This window comes from Lipotes vexillifer, unplaced genomic scaffold (assembly GCF_000442215.2).
Source record: "Lipotes vexillifer unplaced genomic scaffold, Lipotes_vexillifer_v1.1 scaffold236, whole genome shotgun sequence".
NCBI classification, from domain to species: Eukaryota; Metazoa; Chordata; class Mammalia; order Artiodactyla; family Lipotidae; genus Lipotes; species Lipotes vexillifer.
Window position 1 is genome coordinate 231,202 of NW_006773295.1, and position 25,912 is coordinate 257,113.

Below are 25,912 nucleotides of genomic sequence, written 5' to 3' on the forward strand. Positions count from 1 at the left end.
AAAAAAAAAAAAAAAAAAAAAAATGGGCAGAACACCTGAATAGACGTTTTTCTAAAGAACACGTACAGATGGCGAATAGGCACATGAGAAGATACTCAACATTGCTAATTATTAGAGAAATGCAAATCAAAACAACAGTGAGATATTACTTCACACCTGTCAGAATGGCTATCATCAAAAAGTCTACAAATAACATGGGACTGAGTGAACTGATAAGGATGATTATAATTTTTGTGACTTTGTTTGAATAAAAAAAAAATCCCACAAGGACTCAGAGGCAAAAAAATATACAAATGAATTTTCACTGCAAAGTAAAGGAGCTGTTACAGTGGAGGATTACTGGACTGAATGTCAATATTATGACATAGTATGAGTGTGTTTTGTGTTTGGTAATTGCAGTCATTGTTGCTTTTGCTGTGGTCATCCATTTACAATGCTTGGTGTCAGTCTATCTCTTGTAAAAAAAAAAACAAGTCTACAAATAACAAATGTCGGCGAGGATGTGGAGAAAAGGGAATCCTCATACACTGTTGGTGGGAATGTAAATTGGTGCATCCACTATGGAAAGCAGTATGGAAGTTCCTCAAAAAACTGAAATTAGAACTATCATATGATCTAGCAGTTCCACTCGTGGGTATGTATTCAGAAAAAAATGAAAACATTAATTCAAAAAGATACATGGACTCCAATGTTTATAGCAGCACTATTTACAATACCCAAGACATGGGAACAGCCCAAGTGCCCATCAGCAGACAGTTGGCTTAAGAAGATGTGGTGCGCGCGTGCGCACGCACACACACACATGCACACACACACACACACACACACACACACACACACTGGAATACTACTCAGCCATAAAAAAGAATGAAATTCTGCCATTTGTAGCAATGTGGATGGACCTAGAGAATATTATACTTAGTGAAATAAGTCAGACAAAGACAAATACTGTATGATATCATTATATGTAGATTCTAAAAAAAATAAAACAAGTGAATGTAAATACCAAAACAGAAACAGACTCCCAGATATAGTAGGCAAACTAAACTAGTGGTTACCACTGGGGAGAGGGAAGAGGGGAGGGTCAAGATATAGGGGTATGGAATTAAAAGATATAAACTACTGTGTATAAAATAGATAGGCAACAAGGATATATTGTATAGCCCAGTGAATTATAGCCATTATCTTGTAATGACATTTATTTATTTATTTTTGGCTGTGTTGGGTCTTCGTTTCTGTGCGAGGGCTTTCTCTAGTTGTGGCAAGTGGGGGCCACTCTTCATCGCGGTGCATGGGCCTTTCACTGTCGTGGCCTCTCTTGTTGCGGGGCACAGGCTGCAGATGCACAGGCTCATAGTTGTGGCTCACAGGCCTAGTTGCTCCATGGCATGTGGGATCTTCCCAGACCAGGGCTCAAACCCGTGTCCCCTGCATTGGCAGGCAGATTCTCAACCACTGCGCCACCACAGAAGCCCTATCTTGTAATAACTTTTAATGGAGTATAATCTGTAAAAATCATTGAATCACCTGAAACTAATATAATATTGTAAATCAACTGTACTTCAATAAAAAATATTTAAAAGTATATCGGGAACTTCTCCTTCCAGACAAGCTGGAATAACAGGAACCAGATTACCTTCCTACCTAAAAACAAACAAACAAAAAAAACTATATGAAACAATAGTTTTCAGGACACTAGGCATCAAACAGTGAAGGATAGTGATCCCTGAGGGACGGCAAACAAAAGAGATGAGCCCTGCAATTGTCCCATCCTGCCTTGAGTTTCCAGGCTCTGACATCAGGAGCAGGAACTGAGCAGAGCCCAGTAGATTCCCTGAGTCAACATGGAGCTGTGAGTCTAGGGAGACCAGTGCAGCAACAGTTCATAGGACAGAGTATCAGAAAGAAAAGATAGATGGAGAGAACCAGAGATCTGCAGAAGTTTTCTCTTGAATACTCAGTAGAGACTGATTAGCACAAGACATGAGCAAACTAGTCAAGACAGGGAATTTGAAGAAATTAGAAGCAGTGTTGCCCAGTGCTCACACAGTGATGGCAACAGGCACTGTTACCACGAGCTAGACAGGAAAATTTCATAATTCATTAGACATTGGGTAGAGTACTCAGGAAGGTCTTGCCTTTGTAGTAGGGAATAATTAGCTCTAGACTGAGCACTGCTCTGGACCTGCCTAACAAATCTTAAAAGCAAGATTCAAAAGGATCAAACCATGTCCAAGTAACTGTTTCCCAGAACAAAGCTCAAAAAGAATTATAGGAATAACAAAGAGGCAAAAAGACATGATCCATAAAGAGGAAAATCAATCTATTGAAACTGACCCAAAGCTGACACAGATATTAGAATTAGCAGAGAAGAACATTAAGAGAGTGATTATAACTTGTACTCTGTATGTTCAGAAGTTGAGTAGAGACACCGAATATATAAAATAGATCCAAATAGAACTTCTAGGAAAGAAAACTACAATGTCTGAGATAAAAAGTACACTGGCAAGATTCATTGCAGATTAGACATTGCAGAGGAAAAGATTAGGGAATTTTAAGGCATAGCAATAGAAATTCTCCACAATGAAACACAAAAAGGAAAAGAAAAGAGCATCAGTTAGCTGCAGGACAACTTCAAGTGGCCTAATACAATGTAATTGGATTCCCAAAAGAGAGGGAAGTACATAAATAATATCTGAAGAAATTGCTGAAAATTACCCAAACTTGATGGAAAGTATAAACCCACAGATCTGAGAAGCTCAAGGAACACCAGACAAAGAAACATGAAGAAAACTACACTGTCAGTTAACAATTTATGGCCTTTCAGCTCGAGATGCACCCTCAGTACACACTCTGAGATAAACAAAGGAATTCTTTAAAGTTAGCATGATGTTAAGCTTTCTTAATAGAGGGCTCTGGTGCTAGAGGGACACTGTAGGAGAAAGAAGCTCTCCTGCTGTTTCTGGTGCAGGTTGGGGGTCAGAGGTGTCAGTGTGAGGACATCTGGTGTAGCCTTCCACAACATGGTCTTTTTGCAATGTTTGCACCCTTGTCCTTTCTTCAGCTCTTTGAACATATAAACTAGAACCTCCATGTGACCCTGTGCTCTGAAGGCTTCCTTCCCCCATCAACATTCAGACTCTCTTCTGCATGTCATTGGTTACCAGTTACCTGCTCCCCACCTGCACTCCACAGTGTAGCTTATTGTTTGCCTGGGAACTCCAGACTACCTCTGACCTGGCCAAACTAGCAGACTTCTCTGCTATCCAGTGGGCTATACCATAACTCCTCCCAATGAGGTCTGAACCCTTCCACATCCATCCTTTATGGATATTCTCATTCAGCTATAGTGTACCATATAGGGTTTCCTTATTTCTTTTAGTTACTCTTTTATCATGGTTAATAACCCTTTATATTAAATTCCCTCTTTTTTTTTTTTACATCTTTCTAGGAGTATAATTGCTTTACAATGGTGTGTTAGTTTCTGATTTATAACAAAGTGAATCAGCTATACTTATACATATATCTTCCCTCTTGCGTCTTCCTCTCTCCCACTCTCCCTATCCCACCACTCTAGGTGGTCGCAAAGCACTAAACTGATCTCCCTGTGCTATGTGACTGCTTCCCACTAGCTATCTATTTTACATTTGGTAGTGTTTATATGCCCATATATATACACTACCACTCTCTCACTTTGTCCCAGCTTACCCTTCCCCCTCCCCATGTCCTCAAGTCCATTCTCTAGTAGGTCTGCATTTTTATTCCCATCCTGCCCCTAGGTTCTTCATGACCTTTTCTCTTTTTTTTTTTAGATTCCATATATATGTGTTAGCATACGGTATTTGTTTTTCTCTTTCTGACTTACTGCACTCTGTATGACAGACTCTAGGTCCATCCACCTCACTACAAATAACTCAATTTCGTTTCTTTTTATGGCTGAGTAATATTCCATTGTATATTTGTGCCACATCTTCTTTATCCATCATCTTAAATTTCCCCTCTTAATCTACTATGTGATTTCTTTCTCCTGGTTGGACCCAACTGCTACATGCACTAAGGCACACAATAATCAAATTGCTTAAAACTGGTGATAGAGGGAAAATCTTAAAAGCAACCAGAGAAAAAGACACAGTATGTAAAGAGGAACAAAGAAATGAATGACATCATATTTCTCATCAAAAATAATGTAAGAGGGAATATAATGGAGCACGTCTTTAAAGAACTGAAAAGAAATCTTTCAATCTAGAATTCTACACACAGTGAAACTATATTTTGTAAGTTAAGGTGAAAGACATTTTCAGATATACAAAATAATTTATCAGCAGATTTACACTGTAAAAAAATGTTAAAAGAAGTTTTTCAGGCAAAAGGGAAAATGATACCAGGTGGAAATCTGGATCTACACAGAAGAACGGAGAGAGCTAGAAATGGTAATTATATGTAAATACAGTTTTTTTCTTATTATTGAAATGTCTTTAAATCATAATTGACTATTTAAACAAAAATGATAACAATGTATTATGGGGTTTATAACATTTGTAAAAATAAAATGCATTACAACAATAGCCTAAAGGTCAGAAGGGGAGAAATGGAAGTATGCTATTATAAAATTATTATACTGTATGTGAAGTGGAAGGATAACACTTAATGGTAGACTGTGATAAGTTAAAATGAATATCATATACCCTAAAGCAATCACTAAAATAATAAAGAATTATAGCTAATAAGCCAACAAGCAAGATAAAATGGAATCATAAAAATATTTCATTAATTTTTTAAAGGCAGAAAGAGAGGAAAAATAGAAGAACATATAGTACAAATAGAAAACAAATAGAAGGTGATAGACTCAAACCTAAACTTATCAATAGGTCACATTAAATGTAAATGGTTAAAACACCAGCAGTTAAAAAGCAGAATCTGTCTGATTGGATAAAAAAGTAAGGCACTAATAGGTTAAAAATAAAAGGATGGAAAAATTATACCATACTATTGCTAGTCAAAAGAAAGCTGAAGTGGCTACATTATTTAATATCAAATAATGTAATAAAATAAAATACATTCCAGAGCAAAGAATATTACCAGCAATAGAGAAGCCCATTTCATAATGATGAAGAGGTCACTCAAGAGAACATAACAGTCCTAAATGTTTATGCCTTTAATAACAGAGTTTCAAAATACATGAAGCAAAAAGTGATAGAACTGCAAGCAAAAATAGACAAATTCACAATTCAATTTATCTCTCTCAATTACTGATAGAACAAGTACACAGAAAATAAGGATATAGGAGACTTGAACCAACTATCAACCAGGTCTGATTAGACCTAGACTTGATAGAATACTCCACCTAACAATAGCAGGATGTACGTTATTTTCAAGTGCGCATCTTACCGAGATAGACCATATTATGGGCCATAAAAGTCTAAATAAATTAAAAATAAGTGAGGTTTTTCCTAGGAATTTAGGGTTGATTTAACCTTCAAATATTAATTAATATAATTTACCTATTAACATGCTAAAAGAGAAAGACCATATGATTATCTCAGACACACAGCATTTGACCAAATCCAACATCCATTCCTGATGAAAACTCTCAGCAGGCTAGGAATCGAAGAGAACGTTTTGATAAGGGTCATTTACAAAAAACCTACAGGTAACGTACTTAAATGGCAAAAGACTCCTGAGGTTAGGAACAAGGCAAGGATGTCTGCTCTCTCCACTTCACTTTTTTTTTTTAATTGAGGTATAATTGACACATAACATTATATTAGTTTCAGTTGTACAACATAATAACTTGATACTTGTATATATTGTAAAATGATAGCCACAGTAAATCTGGTTAACATCTGTGACCATACATAGTTAGAAAATTTTTTCCTTATAAAACCTTTTATTAGCTATAGTCAACATGCTGTATATTACATCCCCATGACTTATTTTATAACTGGAAATTTGTACCTTTTGATCTCCTTCACCTATTTCACCCACCTTTGCCTCTGGCAACTACCAATCTGTTCTCTGTATCTATGAGCTTGGGTATTTTTTTGGTTTTGGTTTTGCTTTTTTTAGATTCCACATATAAGTGAGATCATATGGTATTTGTCTTTCTTTGTCTGGCTTATTTCGCTTAGCAGATTCCCTCTACGTCTATACATGTTGTTGCAGATGGCAAGACTTCATTATTTTTATGGCTGAATAATATCCCATTGTATGTATGTACACCATATTTTCTTTATCTGCTCATTCATCAGTGGGCACTTAGTTTGTTTCCATATCTTGGCTGTTGTAAATATGCTGCAGTGAACATGGAAGTGCATACATCTTTTCGAGTGTCTTTTTTTTTTAAATTTATTTATTTTTGGCTGCATTGGGTCTTTGTTGCTGCATGCGGGCTTTCTCTAGTTGCGGCGAGCGGGAGCTACTCTTCGTTGTGGTGCACGGGCTTCTCATTGCAGTGGCTTGTCTTGTTGTGGAGCATGGGCTCTAGTGTGCACAGGCTTCAGTAGTTGTGGCGTGCAGGCTCTAGTTGTGGCTTGCGGGCTCTAGAGTGCAGGCTCAGTAGTTGTGGCGCACGGGCTTAGTTGCTCTGTGGCATGTGGGATCTTCCCGGACCAGGGATTGAACCCGTGTCCCCTGCATTGGCAGGAGAATTCTTAACCACTGCACCACCAGGGAAGTCCCATGAGTTCTTTTTTGTCTCTGCTGCTTCCCACAGCACCTGAGTGATCAGCAGTCTGGACATAACAAATTCCAGTTTGTCTCTAGGTGTCCTATTTCCCAGAGGATCAAACACTTTAGACAGGTTTCAGATTTCTCAGATAGAATATGCTTCCAGATATGAACTTAGAATCTACTCTGTTTAAATTTTTCTAGTTTTGGTTTTCACAAATTCAGCAAACATTTATTGAGAACTGACTACCAGCTACAGGCAAGGCATCAAGTTATCCATCACTTTATCTTATTTTCTGATGCATTTCAAAGGAAGTTGGAGACATCAGTATACTTTACTCCTTAATACTTTAGGATGTATACCATTAACTAGAGTTCAGCATTTGTTTACACTTTCTTTTGTATTTGTGTCTGTAACTTTGTGTGCCAGGCACATGATAGGTGCTTATCAAACGTCTATTGAATATATGAATGACTGAGTCAGATCAAAACACAAAAAGAGAAAGAAGACTGGAGTGTGTGCATTCATGAAAGTGGTAGAACCCTATGCAGTTTGCAAAGGGCATTTTGTATCTGCTGTCTTGACAGTCTCAAAATAAAATTCCTTCCACCATACTTTCCCTTCAATCCATTACATGTATACAAAGGCCCACACATACCTGTGTTAGAATATTCCTTTCTCAGAGACAAAACATTCCATTCTCAGAAGCCGGGAAGAGGGAATCTTTTAGGAAAATGAGGACAGAATAAGTCGATGCTCCTCTTCCTGGTGTGGCTCTGGGGTCACGCTGGGCATGAGCCATGACAAAAACGAGGAACAGCTGATTAGGGTTTAAAGGGAGGTTTGTTTGCTTGCTTGCTTGCTTGCTTGCTTATTTGGGGGAGCTTTTGGTCTCAGTATCTCATGGCCTAGCCAGGCTGTCCTCCATATAGATCTGTCACTTTTAGGCTGACTGATGGGTTAAAGAATGGGCAGTTTCTGCTTATCCAAATTCTGCCCATTTTTCCAGGACCAGCTGGCAGTTCAGCTCCTTCGTGAAGACTTCCCTCACCATTCTAGCAGTGATTGCTTCATTTTCTGAGCTCATTATCACTGACTTAGCACTTACTATTCACTGCCTTGGAGATTTTGTTTTAACTTATTTTTTTATTGAGGTATAATTGATTTACAATATTACATTAGTTTTAATTGTACACATAGTGATTCAAAATTTTTTAGATTATATTCCATTGAAAGTTATTATAAAATATTGGCTGTATTTCCTGTGCTGTATAATATATCCTCATAGCTTATTTATTTTTAAATTTTATTTTATTTTTAAAAATAGTTTTATTGATTTATTTTTGGCTGCGTTGGGTCTTTGTTGCTGCGCTCGGGCTTTCTCTAGTTGTGGTGAGTGGGGGCTAGTCTTCATTGCAGCGTGTGGGCTTCTCATTGTGGTGGCTTCTCTTGTTGCGGAGCACGGGCTCTAAGCATGTGGGCTTCAGTAGTTGTGGCTCGTGGGCTCAGTAGTTGTGGCTCACGGGCTCTAGAGCGCAGGCTCAGTAGCTGTGCCGCACGGGCTTAGTTGCTCCACAGCATGTGGGATCTTCCCGGACCAGGGCTCGAACCCGTGTCCCCTGCATGGGCAGGCAGATTCTTAACCACTGTGCCACCAGGGAAGGCCCGCTTATTTATTTTTTACATAGTAGATTGTACTTCTTTATCCCCTACCCCTAATCTGCCCCTCCCCCTTCCCTCTTCCCACTGGTAACCACTAGTTTGTTCTCTATATCTGTGAGTCTGTTTCTGTTTTGTTATATTCATTAGTTTGTTTTATTTTTTTAATTCCATGTATAAGAGATAACATACAGTATCTGTCTTTCTCTGACTTTATTTCACTAAGCATAATACCCTCCAGGTTCATCTATGTTGTTTAAAATGGCAAAAGTTCATTCTTCTTTAATGGCTGAATAGTATTCCCGTGTGTGTGTGTGTGTGTGTGTGTGTGTGTATCACATCTTTTAAAAAATTTTTTTTAATTTTATTGGAGTGTAGTTGATTCACAATGGTGTGTTAATTTCAGATGTACAGCAAAATGGTTCAGTTATACATATACATATACAGGAAAATAATCTGAAAAAGAATGAATATAGGTTATTACAGAATATTTAGTAGAGTTCCCTGTGCTATACATTAGGTCCTTGTTGGTTATCTATTTTACATATAGTAGTGTGTGTATGTTAATCCCAAGCTCCTAATTTATCCCTCCCTCCCACGTTTCCCCTTTGGTAACCATGAGTTTGTTTTTGAAATCTGTGAGTCTGTTTCTGTTTTGTAAATAAGTTCATTTATATCATTTTTAAAAAATTAGATTCCACATATGAGTGATATCATATGATATTTGACTTTCTATGTCTGACTTACTTCACTTAGTATGATAATCTCTGGGTCCATCCATGTTGCTGCAAATGGCATTATTTTGTTCTTTTTTATGGCTGAGTAATATTCTATTGTATATATGTACCACATCTTCTTTATCCATTCCTCTGTTGATGGATATTTAGGTTGCATTCATATCTTGGATATTGTAAATAGTGCTATAGTAAACATTGGGGTGAATGTATCTTTTCAAATTATGGTTTTGTCCAGATATATGCCCAGGAGTGGGATTGCTGGTTCATATGGTAGTTCTATTTTTAGTTTTTTAAGGAACTTCCATACTGTTCTCCATAGTGGTTGTACCATTTTACATTCCCACCAGCAGTGTAGGAGGGTTCCCTTTTTTCCACACCCTCTCCAGCATTTATTGTTTGTAGAGTTTTTGATGATGGCCATTCTGACCAGTGTAAGGTGATACCTCATTGTAGTTTTGATTTGCATTTCTCAGATAATTAGTGATGTTGAGCATCTTTTCATGTGCCTTTTGGCCATCTGTGTGTCTTCTTTGGAGAAATGTCTATTTAGATCATCTGCCCATTTTTTGATTGGGTTGTTTGTGTTTTTTGTTTTTTTTGTTTTTTTTTTTTGATGGCTAAGTTCTCCGAATATTTATTACAGTGGGTCAACAGCAGTAACAGGGCTGGGGGAGGGACACACGAGACTCATTTGCCCTTCAGGTAGATCTTGGGGGTCTGCCAGCCTGCGGGGGCTTCCTTCAGGCCTGCCTTCCGCCAGATGCGCCTCAGGTCTCTCTCGAACCTCATCTGCTTCCGTTTCAGGCGTCCCTCCCTGATTCTCTGCTGCAGGAACCAGGTCCTCTTGACCAGCTTGTGGTACTTGTGATGATTCATCTTCTGCCGGCGGATCTTGAGCACGTTTTTGCACTGTATCTGGGGTGCGTCCCAGACCTCCTTATGCCCCTGCTCGACCCCTTCCCCCACCTGGCTGGACGGACACTCATAGACTTGGGCTGGAGACAGTCCCTGGGGCCCCAGTGTCCAGTCCGGACAGGAGGTAGCGAACGGTCAGCCATCTCTCCAGGGGGCTGATGGACATCTTCCTGGGGACCAGCATCTCCTCAAGCTCCATGTGGACCCGCCTGTCAGAGAGGGAGGCAACCCCACTTGGGCCTATTGGTTGCATGCTGTAGCGAGGCCTGCAGGCATGCCTGCCCAACACCCTGCAGACAGGCCAAGACCCACTGCAACCTGTCCAGGGAACAGCCCTGAGCAGCTGGGAAGTCAGGCGCACCATGAACATGGTCTGTGCTTGGCGGCGGCCCCAGGCACTCAGCGGAGCGCGCAGGTGGTGTTGACGCTCGGGTCTTAGGCCCCGAGCCCCAGCCAGCGGCGGCCGCCTCCGCCGTCCCTGGAGCCCGCACGCCACGGCCTCATGCCGACTCTTCCCAGACGCAACCAGGAGACTCAGCTGACCATTCCGAAGTCGATGCTCCTCTTCCTGGTGTGGCTCTGGGGTCACGCTGGGCATGAGCCATGACAAAAACGAGGAACAGCTGATTAGGGTTTAAAGGGAGGTTTGTTTGCTTGCTTGCTTGCTTGCTTGCTTATTTGGGGGAGCTTTTGGTCTCAGTATCTCATGGCCTAGCCAGGCTGTCCTCCATATAGATCTGTCACTTTTAGGCTGACTGATGGGTTAAAGAATGGGCAGTTTCTGCTTATCCAAATTCTGCCCATTTTTCCAGGACCAGCTGGCAGTTCAGCTCCTTCGTGAAGACTTCCCTCACCATTCTAGCAGTGATTGCTTCATTTTCTGAGCTCATTATCACTGACTTAGCACTTACTATTCACTGCCTTGGAGATTTTGTTTTAACTTATTTTTTTATTGAGGTATAATTGATTTACAATATTACATTAGTTTTAATTGTACACATAGTGATTCAAAATTTTTTAGATTATATTCCATTGAAAGTTATTATAAAATATTGGCTGTATTTCCTGTGCTGTATAATATATCCTCATAGCTTATTTATTTTTAAATTTTATTTTATTTTTAAAAATAGTTTTATTGATTTATTTTTGGCTGCGTTGGGTCTTTGTTGCTGCGCTCGGGCTTTCTCTAGTTGTGGTGAGTGGGGGCTAGTCTTCATTGCAGCGTGTGGGCTTCTCATTGTGGTGGCTTCTCTTGTTGCGGAGCACGGGCTCTAAGCATGTGGGCTTCAGTAGTTGTGGCTCGTGGGCTCAGTAGTTGTGGCTCACGGGCTCTAGAGCGCAGGCTCAGTAGCTGTGCCGCACGGGCTTAGTTGCTCCACAGCATGTGGGATCTTCCCGGACCAGGGCTCGAACCCGTGTCCCCTGCATGGGCAGGCAGATTCTTAACCACTGTGCCACCAGGGAAGGCCCGCTTATTTATTTTTTACATAGTAGATTGTACTTCTTTATCCCCTACCCCTAATCTGCCCCTCCCCCTTCCCTCTTCCCACTGGTAACCACTAGTTTGTTCTCTATATCTGTGAGTCTGTTTCTGTTTTGTTATATTCATTAGTTTGTTTTATTTTTTTAATTCCATGTATAAGAGATAACATACAGTATCTGTCTTTCTCTGACTTTATTTCACTAAGCATAATACCCTCCAGGTTCATCTATGTTGTTTAAAATGGCAAAAGTTCATTCTTCTTTAATGGCTGAATAGTATTCCCGTGTGTGTGTGTGTGTGTGTGTGTGTGTGTATCACATCTTTTAAAAAATTTTTTTTAATTTTATTGGAGTGTAGTTGATTCACAATGGTGTGTTAATTTCAGATGTACAGCAAAATGGTTCAGTTATACATATACATATACAGGAAAATAATCTGAAAAAGAATGAATATAGGTTATTACAGAATATTTAGTAGAGTTCCCTGTGCTATACATTAGGTCCTTGTTGGTTATCTATTTTACATATAGTAGTGTGTGTATGTTAATCCCAAGCTCCTAATTTATCCCTCCCTCCCACGTTTCCCCTTTGGTAACCATGAGTTTGTTTTTGAAATCTGTGAGTCTGTTTCTGTTTTGTAAATAAGTTCATTTATATCATTTTTAAAAAATTAGATTCCACATATGAGTGATATCATATGATATTTGACTTTCTATGTCTGACTTACTTCACTTAGTATGATAATCTCTGGGTCCATCCATGTTGCTGCAAATGGCATTATTTTGTTCTTTTTTATGGCTGAGTAATATTCTATTGTATATATGTACCACATCTTCTTTATCCATTCCTCTGTTGATGGATATTTAGGTTGCATTCATATCTTGGATATTGTAAATAGTGCTATAGTAAACATTGGGGTGAATGTATCTTTTCAAATTATGGTTTTGTCCAGATATATGCCCAGGAGTGGGATTGCTGGTTCATATGGTAGTTCTATTTTTAGTTTTTTAAGGAACTTCCATACTGTTCTCCATAGTGGTTGTACCATTTTACATTCCCACCAGCAGTGTAGGAGGGTTCCCTTTTTTCCACACCCTCTCCAGCATTTATTGTTTGTAGAGTTTTTGATGATGGCCATTCTGACCAGTGTAAGGTGATACCTCATTGTAGTTTTGATTTGCATTTCTCAGATAATTAGTGATGTTGAGCATCTTTTCATGTGCCTTTTGGCCATCTGTGTGTCTTCTTTGGAGAAATGTCTATTTAGATCATCTGCCCATTTTTTGATTGGGTTGTTTGTGTTTTTTGTTTTTTTTGTTTTTTTTTTTTGATGGCTAAGTTCTCCGAATATTTATTACAGTGGGTCAACAGCAGTAACAGGGCTGGGGGAGGGACACACGAGACTCATTTGCCCTTCAGGTAGATCTTGGGGGTCTGCCAGCCTGCGGGGGCTTCCTTCAGGCCTGCCTTCCGCCAGATGCGCCTCAGGTCTCTCTCGAACCTCATCTGCTTCCGTTTCAGGCGTCCCTCCCTGATTCTCTGCTGCAGGAACCAGGTCCTCTTGACCAGCTTGTGGTACTTGTGATGATTCATCTTCTGCCGGCGGATCTTGAGCACGTTTTTGCACTGTATCTGGGGTGCGTCCCAGACCTCCTTATGCCCCTGCTCGACCCCTTCCCCCACCTGGCTGGACGGACACTCATAGACTTGGGCTGGAGACAGTCCCTGGGGCCCCAGTGTCCAGTCCGGACAGGAGGTAGCGAACGGTCAGCCATCTCTCCAGGGGGCTGATGGACATCTTCCTGGGGACCAGCATCTCCTCAAGCTCCATGTGGACCCGCCTGTCAGAGAGGGAGGCAACCCCACTTGGGCCTATTGGTTGCATGCTGTAGCGAGGCCTGCAGGCATGCCTGCCCAACACCCTGCAGACAGGCCAAGACCCACTGCAACCTGTCCAGGGAACAGCCCTGAGCAGCTGGGAAGTCAGGCGCACCATGAACATGGTCTGTGCTTGGCGGCGGCCCCAGGCACTCAGCGGAGCGCGCAGGTGGTGTTGACGCTCGGGTCTTAGGCCCCGAGCCCCAGCCAGCGGCGGCCGCCTCCGCCGTCCCTGGAGCCCGCACGCCACGGCCTCATGCCGACTCTTCCCAGACGCAACCAGGAGACTCAGCTGACCATTCCGCCGCTGCGCTCGGGTTGTTTGTTTTTTTGACATAGAGTTGCATGAGCTGTTTGTATGTTTTGGAGATTAATCCCTTGTCAGTCACTTTGCAAATAATACCCTCCGGGTTCATCTGTGTTGTTGCAAATGGTGAAATTACATTCTTTTTTATGACTAATATTCCAGTGTGTGTGTGTGTGTGTGTGTGTGTGTGTGTGACATCTTCGTTATACATTCATCTGTTGATGGACAGAATGGTACTTGCTGACACCAGTGTCCACATGGTAGAGCAAGCTCCCCAAAATGGCTGCCACCAGTGTCTTTGTCCCTAGGGTGAGCTCCAGTTGCCTCCTGCTTCTCGGGGAGACTCTACAAGATCAGCAAGTGTGTCTGACCCAGGCTCCTTTCAAATTACTGCTTCTGCCCTGGGTCCTGGAGCAGGTGGGATTTTGTGTGCACCCTTTAAAAGTGGAGTCTCTATTTTCACTGCAGTAATTTTTCATTATCCTAATTTCAAGCTCATATTCACATTTTCCCAATTGACCTTCAAAGATGTACTTTACTCTTGGTTTGCAAACCAGAATCCAATCCAGGACTATGCATTATGTTTGTTGCATTATATCTGGTCCCTTAAGTATTATTTATTGTAGTACAATTCCTCTTTTTCATTGACATGTTGAAGAAGCTGGGCCAGTTGTCCTGTAGAAAGTTCCAGCTTCTGAATTTGTCTGGCTGCTTCCTCATAGTGACATTTAGCTCATTCTTCTATTCCCTGGCATTTCCTATTAACTGGAGGTTATATATTAAAGCTTGCTGGATTCAAATCAAGCATTTTTGGCTAGAAGATGTACATTTATGATGATAATGTGAGATCCTCCATTATTCAGTTGTGTTTTCTCGCTTTTGACAAGACACGTAATCTGTGGCGTTTTCAGGCATTGATTTTGAAGGATTCTGCTTTCAGCACCACCAAATATTGGAACGTAATTTCTCATCCTTTGTGGTCATTGAACATTTTGATAAAAATAGCATATCACCAACTAAATTTTCGCATGTAACTTTCCTATGATTCCTATGGTTATATGGTTTTGATTCATATAATTTAGTATTCATATATTGGAAAATGAAACAGTATTAGTTTTAGACTAACATAAATTATATTTTATCTGTAAAAATGAGATTAAGAAGATTTCAAATGGATAAGATTACCTGACAAACCAAGAATTGTGTTTTAATGAGTACAGGTTTGGGAACATGCGAAGTACAATCAAGGCATGACTGGACTTATTTTTAACTAAAATCATGATACTAAAGTTAACTAAACACAGAGGGGTTTGAGAGCTGCAGCCTGGTGGTGGGTCTCCTTCCCTGGAGTGGGAGTGCTGGGCTTGAACAGAAGTTTCTGAGCCATTGGTCCCTGGAGAGACCATAGCATGTGACTTTATGACTCTGATTGGCATATAAGATCATCCAAGAGACTCCCAAACTGGAATTTGGCTTCACATGCCAATTTCTTTGAAGGGATGCAGGGATCAGCAAACTTTTTGTTATCTCACCATTGCTGGTGGACAGGAGTCAGCCTGGCTTAACTGAGCCCCTATGCTCTAGGTCTTACAACCCCTTCCACAGGCACACCCCCTCCTTCCAGAGGAACCACTCTCCAGACTTTTATGGTAATCAACCCTTTCCTTTGTAGCTGGCAGGGGCTACTCTTCGTTGTGGTTCGCGGGCTTCTCATTGCGGTGGCTTCTCTTGTTGCGGAGCATGGGCTCTAGGCACGCAGGCTTCAGTAGTTGCAGCACATAGGCTCAGTAGTTGTGGCGCAGGCTCTAGAGTGCAAGCTCAGTAGTTGTGGCGCACGGGCTTAGTTGCTCCGCGGCATGTGTGATCTTCCCAGACTAGGGCTTGAACCCATGTCCCCTGCTTTGGTAGGTAGATTCTTAACTGCTGCAACACCAGTGAAGTCCCTTCTCTGATTATTCTTGAAGATAGATTCCTAGCAGTAAAATTAATGGATCAGAAAGTGTAACCATGGAAGATAATTTCAGGACTTCTGTGGATTTACTCCATAATCAGAAGGATAGCCTTTATTCTAGTTTAATTCTTCTACAGTGTAAACTAGCTACACTTTGTTTAGTGTGGCAGCAGACTCTAGAATCAGTAAGCAATTTCCTTGTATTGGGATCATCAGACTTGTTTTCTTCCTCAGATTCATCTGGAAATGTATTTCTTTTCCTTTTTTTTTTCTTTCTAATGTATCCCTCCCTCCCCCCTCCTCCACTTCCCCTTTGGTAACCATAAATTTGTTTTCTATGTCTGTGAGTCTGTTTTTGTTATTTTTTGTTTTTGTTTTTGTTTTTTGGCTGCATTGGGTCTTAGTTGCGGCAGGTGGGACCTTCGTTGAGGTATGCATGATCTTTCATTGCAGCGCGCAGGCTCTTCTTTGTGGTGTGAGGGCTTCTCTCTAGTTGTGGCATGCAGGTTTTCTCTTTCTAGTTGTGGCACACAGGCTCCAGAATGCATGGGCTCTGTAGTTTACGGCACATGGGCTCTATAGTTGAGGCGTTCAGGCTTAGTTGCCCTGCAGCATGTGGGATCTTAGTTCCCCCACCGGGATCAAACCCATGTCCCCTGCATTGGGAGGCGAATTCTTTACCACTGGACCACCAGGGAAGTACCTGTTTTTGTTTTATAAATAATTTCATTTGAACTATTTTTTAGATTCAGTGTATAAGTGATGTCATATAATATTTGTCTTTGTCTGACTTTTTTCACTTAGTATGATAAACTCTAGGTCCATCTGGAAATGTACTTCTTTCATGCTTCCTAATACCCATTCATTTGTGTTTATGTAGTAATTATGGCTGATTGGCGGGAAAGCTTAGAGCTGTTGATTCTCATTGTATAGAAATAGCAATTATCCATGATCAAATGTATAAATAAAGACATTGATTCAGTGTGCTTTGAGGATTCACTTTCCCAAACTTAAGTTCTATCCATTGAGTGTTTTAATATGCATGCTTCTGTGTTGTTGCTTTCACTTTAGCAGATGTAAAATGCGTGTGTTCATTTACCTGTTTCATGTCCTTCCTTGAAAGCAGGGCTGCGTCCTAATCAGTGCCTAACATCTTTCCTTGCCTGTGGTGGATGTTCAATAACTGTGTGTTGGAATAGTATTGGATTAGCATGTTATTTGGAATTGTTGCTTTTTGTATTTTTGCTCTTCCTCTTAATATGTTAGGTCTATTAATGAATGATCATTTTGATTTTTACAGCACCTTCTCCTCTACCTAGGAGCTCTGAGGTGACAGGTTATTTGGATTCTTTTTGGTTTGGAATAATTATTCTGACATTTAAATGAGCCTCTGTCTGAAAGTGCGCAAATTTTCATTTCTATCTTTTTAAGCTTCCTTGCTCCCGAGAAGTTTCAGGTTTATAAGACTGCAGTTAATTAATAATCTCCACCATCGCATCCCAGATAAGACGGGAGGTGACAGAAAGGAAGCAGAAACAAGTTTAAATAGAATAGTGCTTAACAGTGAGATAGCACTTTATACTTGAAAGCCTTCGCAGACATTAATCAATTTTCCAACACATTGCAGAAGTCAGAAATGGGTTTTCATTATGTACTTAATTGCTGAGAAAGTGAGATATGCTTTTAATCTCTTAACTCTTCCTGAGAAGTGGACGTTCACTTGGAACAACTTACTTTTTTTTTTAAGTTTAGGTGTGTTTATTATTTTTTATTTATTTATTTAGATTATTTTTGGCTGCATTGGGTCTTCGTTGCTGTGCACGGGCTTTCTCTAGTTGTGGCAAGCTGGAGCTACTCTTCGTTGTGGTGTGCGGGCTTCTCATTGCAGTGGCTTCTCTTGTTGCGGAACACAGGCTCTAGAGTGCGCGGGCTTCAGTAGTTGTGGCACACGGGCTCAGTAGTTGTGGCTCACGGGCTCTAGAGCGCAGGCTCAGTAGTTGTGGCACATGGGCTTAGTTGCTCTGCGGCATGTGGGATCTTCCCGGACCAGGGCTCGAACCCGTGTCCCCTGCACTGGCAGGCGGATTCTTAACCATTGCGCCACCAGGGAAGCCCCTCTGTTTTTCTTAATCTGAATTTTTAAAAAGAGACTCATCCTTTGACCTTCCATTTTCCTCAGGAGACAACTGAGTCAACTTCAAGGCTTATGGGTTTCGTCTTCACGAAGTCAACACACTAGGCAGTTTGCAGAAGCAGTAAGCTCCTCTTGCTCCCTCACCATTTTGGAGAAACAAGAAGATAGAACAGATGCCAACTCAGAACACAAAGTAACGTCTAATTGCCCCTGAAGGGTGGTTTGGCTGTGGGTAGAGTTAGTTTGTCCCATGTGTTTGAAGGTCTGAGGAAACCGAGGCCAGATTGCTTACATGAATTGCTTATGTTCACCCAGTTAGGAATGGAGTCCCGTGACAGGTGATCCCTGTCCCAATACTTTTTGGTTCTTAACCTTTTTTCCATCAAGACACATGTTTAATTTGCCCAGAGAGCTAGCTCTAACTATAATACAATACCTTTTCTCTTCTAGTCAAGAAAATATAGCAAGTGAACATTTTGAATTTGTGACTATTGAAATTTTCTGAAGAAATGAAATATTTACTTCATTACTCTGTTAGTAATAACAAATGACTTGCAACATATCTCACAACTGATCATGACCAAACAGTATGTTCATAGTTAGAGCTTTATATAATATCTTTTAATTAATATTTTTTCAAAATAGTAAATGGACATCATTAGAAGTCTTTCAGTATGTTTGATTTCTTAAAACAAAAAAAACAAACAAAAGTCCCAGCAGTCTTTGCCTCCCCACTTGCTTATACCAAGCATAGTTCTTATTTTTTTCACTGTTGGTTTTCTTTAAGTCATTTTTTTGTCAGCTGATTGCCTGTTGTGAGCCAAGCCCTTTCTGAATCCTGGAGAAGTGGCAAGAGGTGAGCCACCCTTTCCTTGAGGAGCCTATAGTCAAACGCTAGTGATTGTTTTGAGGAAATAACTTGTTATACTGGGAAAGTAACTTAACCTCTCCAAAGTTCAATTTCCTCATCTAAATAGTGTGTTACTAATACCTGCCTAACAGGTATCATTATGAGGACTTCAGGAAATAATTCACATGACAGCACTTAGCACTGGTACTTGGTGCAGGATAGGCACTCAGGGATTGTTCATTCAGTTTGCATCTGGGGAACCATGTAAGATGCTATCATTAGATAATTAAATTATGATATGAAGGCCATTTTAAAAATATGAATTGAGAGACAGAAGCAAGAACTGAGAGCTAGGGTTTATTAGGCTCTGTGGAGGATGTAGGGTTTAAAGAGGATCAGAACTTAGATGGTGAAGTATAGGTATTATCAGGGTGAGGAATGGATTGGCTCTGATTTGGAGGAAGAGTTTGGGCTCCCCTACTTAAGTCTCACCAGCTTTTATCCCCACATAGTATCTGTATTGCTTCCCCAGTGATGTCACAGAAAGTAATTCTGCACCTAGTGGTAAAACCCTATGGGGCCAAACCTTGTTAGCATTATTGCTATTTCCATGGCAACCATCAGATGATATATAATCTTAGTAGGGCAAGTTGTGAGAAGTATTTTCATCAACAAATGCCCAAATTTACTTGTAGGATGTCCCATAGGAGATCATCCAGCCACTTAAGCTGCTGTCTCCAAAATCTAAACCCTGTTCTTCCACATTTCCATGTTTGAACATTTAGTGGGAATTTTTTTTTTTTTTTTTTGTGGTACGCGGGCCTCTCACTGTTGTGGCCTCTCCCGTTGCAGAGCACAGGTCCGGACGCACAGGCTCAATGGCCGTGGCTCACGGGCCCAGCCGCTCCGCGGCATGTGGGATCCTCCCGGACCGGGGCACAAACCCGTGTTCCCTGCATCGGCAGGCGGACTCTCAAGCACTGCGCCACCAGGGAAGCCCCTGTGGGAGACATTTTTAAGAAAAAAATCTTGCCATGGATTTTTTTCCATAAGGGAATATCATTATGCTTGAATTCTGTTTGAATAGTTTTTGCAAAATGGACATAAGCAATAAGGTAAATCTGAGGGGGGAAAAGGCTTTTATATCCCAGTTATAGATATTTTTGTAACTATTGATAGAGTTTTGTGACTACTGGTAAGTAATGAGGTACAGAGGTAAAACTGGCTTGACTCATCTTCTGTCAGTTTTACTCAAATGAAAGATTTAAAAATAAAATTCTTAATGTTTAAAAATAAAATTTTCCTACTGAAAACTGAACTCATCCTGTAATATGGGGTATTTTATAGAATTGTTTTGTTCTCTGATATTTTAGGAGTATGTTATAGACAACTGTAAGTTGAAAATGAATGAATATATACACGTTTTCCCTGTATTCAACAAATTTGTCTACTATGTGCCTGGCACAGTTCTGAGTATTGGAGTTACGGTGACAAACGAAATAAAGGCCCTGCCCCTGCCCTTTTGGAACTGACGTCAGGGGCAGAGAGAGAAGCAATAACTCAATTAACAAGCTAAGTATCAGGTGTGATAAGTGCTCTAGATTAAAATTAAACAGGGGGGTACTAGAGATTGACACATGTAGGGGTCAGGTGAACAAAGAAGGCCCCTCTGATGAGATGACATTTGGGAAGAGACACGAGTGAGTGAGGGAACAGGCCTTGTGAATATCTAAGGGAAGAGCGTTCCAGGCAGCGGGATAGCAAATGCACAGATGGTGATGAAGAGTATGCTCGACAGGGCTGAGGACAGCAGGGAGGCCAGGATGAGTGGAACAGAGAGAACACAGTGGATAAAAGAGCAGATCAGAGATGAGGGCGGGTGAGGGCAGGAATCTTTTAGAGTCTTATAAGCCATGATAAGGACTTTGTTATATTTTATTCTGAGTAAGATGGAAAATCTCTAGATTGTTTTGAGCAGTGACATGATGTGACTTGGGTTTTTAAAGGATTGCTCTGCTGCTTGGAGAGTAGACTCTAGGAGGACACGCAAGGCTGGAAGCAGGGGGAGACCACTTAGGTGATGACTTACTGCAGTCAGTAGTCTAGGTGAACGATGATACTGGCCAGACCTAGGGTGGGAAAGGGGGGACAGAGAGTAGCGGTAGGATGATGGATATTTCTTTTGCTTCATAAATACTCATAACGCTTATGCCAAGCGCTGTTCTAACAGCTTTATAAACATCAACTCATTCATGCTCATAACAACCCTCTGAGGTAAATTTCAAAGGTACAGCCCACAGGATTTGTAGATGGATTGGATGTGGGTAGAAGGGGAAAAAAAAGGAATCTGTGATAATTCCTTTGTGTGGGCCTAAAACTTTTAAGAATGGAGTTCCTGAGAAAGGGAAGATGCAGTTAAAGCGTGTTGGGGTGGAGGGCCCTAGAATGAGGAGTTCGGTTTTCATACACATTGAGTTTGAGATGCACATCAGCTATCCAACTGGATGTGTTGAGTAGGCAGTTAGATAGAGGAGCCTGAAGTTAGGGAAGAGTTCAGGGCTGGAGATAAATTACAAAAGCTGTCTGAAAGCATTCAGGAAGAAGTGCCCACTGGAGGTCTGGTTGTTGCTGGTAAACCTAACCAGAGGTAGGTGTGAGGAGTCTTTTCCTGTGGGTGTGGTTGTAGAGTGGCATTTTCATTGGCTTTCAGATCAGACCTGCATTTGAATACTAGCTCTATCATTTACTGATTGACCTCAACTATGTGACTTAATCTCATTTAGCTTCACTTTCTTCATCCTTAAAACAGGTTAACAGGACATATCCTATAGCATTGTTAAGATAAAATTAAATAACATGTTACCTAGAGCAGTGCTTGGACATGGAAAGTGCTTAATAAATATTATCTTTCTTTTCCTCAGATTTAGTTTGTTGCATTCAACCCAAACTAAAAGAACATGGGCTTCTCTTCAGGATAAAATAAATGTGAATTTAAATATTTATTTATTTAGCTGCATCGGGTCTTAGTTGCGGCATGCGGGATCTTTCGTTGCAGCACGCAGGCTTCTCTCTAGTTGTGGCATGTGGGTTCCAGAGCGTGTGGGCTCAGTAGTTGTGGCACGAGGGCTCTCTGGTTGTGGTGCACGGGCTCTAGAGTGTGGGCTTAGTTGCCCCGCGGTGGCATGTGGGATCTTAGCTCCCTGACCAGGGATTGAACCCACGTCCCCTGCATTGAAAGGCGGATTCTTAACCACTGGGCGACCAGGGAAGTCCCAAATAAATCTGAATTTAAAGCCTACTTCCATATATATACTTCCGGGGGTGCCTACTTAATGACAAGCTCCAAAAAGGATTTCATTCAAATCTATTTTCTATCAGTCAGTAATGACCTTATAAAAGAAAGACTTCTGTGAGGTTTATAGAAGGCACAGGGGAAGAAGTTGTGGGTTCTGAGTATTAAAAGATTCCACATGCAAAAGCAGAGTGAAGGTATATGTAGAAGCACCAATCAGCAAATCAGCAGATCAGTCATAGGTAATTTACATCAAAGCAGTAAGTAAATCCGCCTGAGTCCTGGTGATGACCTATAGGAGGAAACAGTGCCCTTTCCTGGGGATGGGCTATTTAAATCAAAGGGAATTATCTCATTAATTACCTGATGATCCTGCTGGAAATTTGCTAAAGGGACACTCCTGTGGTTTAGCTTAATCCCACTTCTGTTTTCTCCAGTCTTAGCTTGACTATCTCAAAAAGTGCTCACTTAAGGTGTTCAGATTTTATCTCATACACTAAACATTTGAGCACCTACTATGTGCTGTATACGTTTTTAAGCAAACAAAGATTAATATGAGTTCCAATTCCTGTTCTCAAGTCCTTCACAGTGTAAGAGAGAAAACACACATGTAAACAAGTAAACAGAACAGACTGTGTAGTAAACAAATAAACAGAGTAGAGTATGTAATACTCAAAATAGAGTATTATTACAGGACTGCAAATAATGTAGTCATTTTACCCTAGGAGATTATAAAAGCGATACAGCTGTCACCTCTGAACTGGGCCATTAAGGTTAAGAATTTATCAGGTGAAAATTTTCAGGGAAAGGTATTCCAAGAAGGGAACACAGCATAAGCAAAATCACAGAGGCTTGTACAGGGAAAAAAGAAAAAAGCATAATTTGATTAATAGTTTTGTTTTTATGGTGGTGGGAAGAAGAAAGTGACCACCAGTTTGGAAAGCAAATTTTCCTTAACCCTTTCCCACCTCCAAACAGGAATATTTGAACATTCCATCCTTTTTTTAAGGTCTAGATGAGTCCCTGGGTGAGCCATATGACCAAAAGAAATAAAAAACATTAATAATACTAGAATTTTCTTTCTTTATTAGGATTAGCTGTGACAGTTATTTTCTAAGGGAATCCTGAGTGTGTCCCTAGGACAACACCATTTGTTTTCTTGTGAAGGACTCCTAAGTGTCTACTTACCCCAGCCCATTCCCATCACCGACCTAAATTAAAATTTAAGTAGAATGTCATTCAAAGAATCTATCTTCCCCCTCAGCCTTCCTGTTTATTATGAAAAGGTTCTCAGTTTCTTTTCCAAGTATCTCCAGGTAATCTTTTGAAAGCATAAACATTTTGAATTCTGGGAAGTCTGCAGTGCTCATGGTATTTTCAACCCTGAGGGAACAGGGAGGCCTGTTCCAAGATAGATATGTTCTTGCAGACAGTGCAGTTCCTCAGTTTAGCTGGATAGTAATTCTTTTAGCTTGGCTACATTTCCATATCCACTCCCCTTTTTTACCCCTGAGACCTTTCAAGGTTTCTCTATGGTCACCACACCACATCCATGGATAAAAGAGAGTGCCTAGATTCTCTGCAACGCAGCCTCAGTGAGGGATGTCATTCTCTCCAGTCAATCTCTATGCCAAATTTTCTTAGGCTCTTTAAGATCTGTCCTCTTTTGTATTTAATCTTTTAGACTTTCTGGGCCAATGACTTGAACCTCATGTCTTCAATTCAGTTGATCTTTGAGGTTATTAGAGCTATAATAGTGATGCAGACAATAGTAGCAACAGAACACCTCGCACATGCAGTACTTACTGTGCACCAGGCACTCTTCTCAGCACTTTACATAGATTAATTTATCTCATCCTCACAATGACCCTTTGAGACAGCTACCACTTTATCCTCATTTTACAAGTTAGGAAACTAAGGCACAAAGAGTGCTGCAGTTTTGCCTGAGGTTACACAATGCAGTAACTGGTAGAGAAGAAAGACCGTGTTCTTTTCAGGGCCTGAATTTGGAAGACAGTTTTCCCGCAAGAGTTTTATTCATCTCTGTATCCTCAATTAAAAGCATAGAAAGCAAGTGTTTTATCCATGTTGGAGTTAGTGCAAAGTGCCAGGCCATCGAGTGAACACAGTACTGTGTCATTTTGGTTTAAAAAAGAAAAAAATACTACATGAATCAAAAGTTTTGATTATGAATACAGTATATTGGCAATATCTAGGGCCTGTTTTATTATATGAGTCCTCATAGAACATTTAAAAATAAAAATTTAAAAATCTGTTCTGACTTCTTCTGAAATATATATTTTTTAACTAGCAGTAGGGATCTGACATTGAATAATGGCCCTCCTCCAGAAACAAAAGTGGATTAACATTTCTCCTTTTTTTCTTTTTCAATTAAGGTCTTTGATGCTGAGGGATTACATTTGTGATAATGATGAAAAGGATGATAATAAAACCGTTATTGTGCTCTAATTTTAAAGTTCTTTCAAATAAAACAAAATTAGACATGGCCCCTATCTGGTGGGCGTACACTTTCTAAATGTCATAGAGCAGCTTTCCACGTATCTCATATAAGCAGGCATTCCCTCCCACGAGTAATAAACATTGTTAGTGGCATCGGGCTTTCCTTATTCTAGGGGATGAGTTTTTGGCATCCCTGAAAATCATCCAATATGTGACTCTGTTTTTGTCTAAAAGAAAAATAATGGTACTGAAATGGAAAGAAACTGAAAATAGTAGTCAAGCGCCAACTAGCTGTGTGATCTTAGGCAGGACCTTACTTTCGCTCACTCAAATCATATCAAAGGCCTCACTTTGTTGACCCATGCCTCAGTTTCATCAGCCACCAAATTAGCGGTTAGAGCCAGAGAGTCTCGGAGGTTTCAACTTTCAAATTGCATGTTTTCCTTTGAGCAAATGTCAGTATTCTATTTAGAGTTTTCACTTTATCATAAATAATAGTAATAGCTATAACATATTACATATTTAGTCTGTGCTAAACATTTTATCTACATTATTGTTACCAGAGAGGGACCCCTTCAAGGGCCCAAGAGGGGCTCTTGTCTAACACTCAGAAATGAATTGTCTGAGGAGCCATACGTGCTGATGAAGCAAAAGACTTTATTGAAAAGCGGCGCTCAAGCGGAGAGCAGCAGGGTGAGGGAACCCAGAAGAACTGCTCTGCCTCGTCGTGGCTCGAAGTCTCAGGTTTTGTGGAGATAAGGGTTAATTTCCGGGTTGTCTGTGCCCGGTCGTTTTGTTCATGCCCATGTTTGGTCTGACTCAGGGCTTTTCCTGGTGGCATGCACGTCTCTCAGTCAATATGGATTCCAGCGTGAGTGTTTCTGGGAGGTTGGCAGGATATATTATGGGCTGGCATCTCCTCCCTCTTTTCGGCCCCTCCTCATTCTTCTGGTTGGCGGCAGTTTGTCAGTTCCTTGTTCCCTATTGGGACCTTCTCTTGTGAGACAAGTTATGCAAGCAGTTATTTTCATGCCTGGCCAGGGCATACGGTTCCGGTCCACGGTTCCCTAACATTATTTCACTTTAATGCTGGCATAACTGTTAAGGTAGATCTTTTAATCACCATTTTTCAGATGAGGAAACTGAGGTATAGTGATTGTATAGTTTTCTCAAGATCACACAGCTGTACTCTTTGTTGTTCCTTCTCTTAAGACATCTACCATATTTTGTCTTGAGCTATTTGTGCATTTCTCTTACTTCCTGTCAGTATGTACAAATATTTATTCTCTACCTTATATTGGCTTCTTCACGAGTGTTCATCTCATTCTCCTTCAGCTACTTGAGGATGGAGATTGTGTCTTGTATTTTTTATATACCTCATAGGGACATGAAACTATAAGTTTTAGAACTTTAAAAGTTTAAAAGTAATAATAATAACTTCTCTTCCCCCTCAATCTTTCTAAGCTTATGCTGTCTGAGGTTTGTTGTGATTGTTGTATCACTCTCCCAAGCCTCATTATTACTAAAATTTCTGATCTTTATTTGATGTTAATTTTTTTTTTTTTTTTTTTTTTTTTTTG

General features: G+C 40.5%; 1 protein-coding gene and 2 pseudogenes across 1 annotated transcript in view; 1 reads left to right on the forward strand and 2 right to left on the reverse strand.

The window, feature by feature from the left end:
• The window catches only part of BICDL1 (BICD family like cargo adaptor 1), a 102,389-nt gene that overhangs the window by 36,874 nt on the left and 39,603 nt on the right, over positions 1–25,912 (forward strand). The gene's annotated exons all lie outside the window — the stretch shown is intronic.
• LOC103076598 (aurora kinase A-interacting protein pseudogene) lies at positions 9,751–10,357 on the reverse strand (annotated as a pseudogene).
• LOC103076327 (aurora kinase A-interacting protein pseudogene) lies at positions 12,865–13,462 on the reverse strand (annotated as a pseudogene).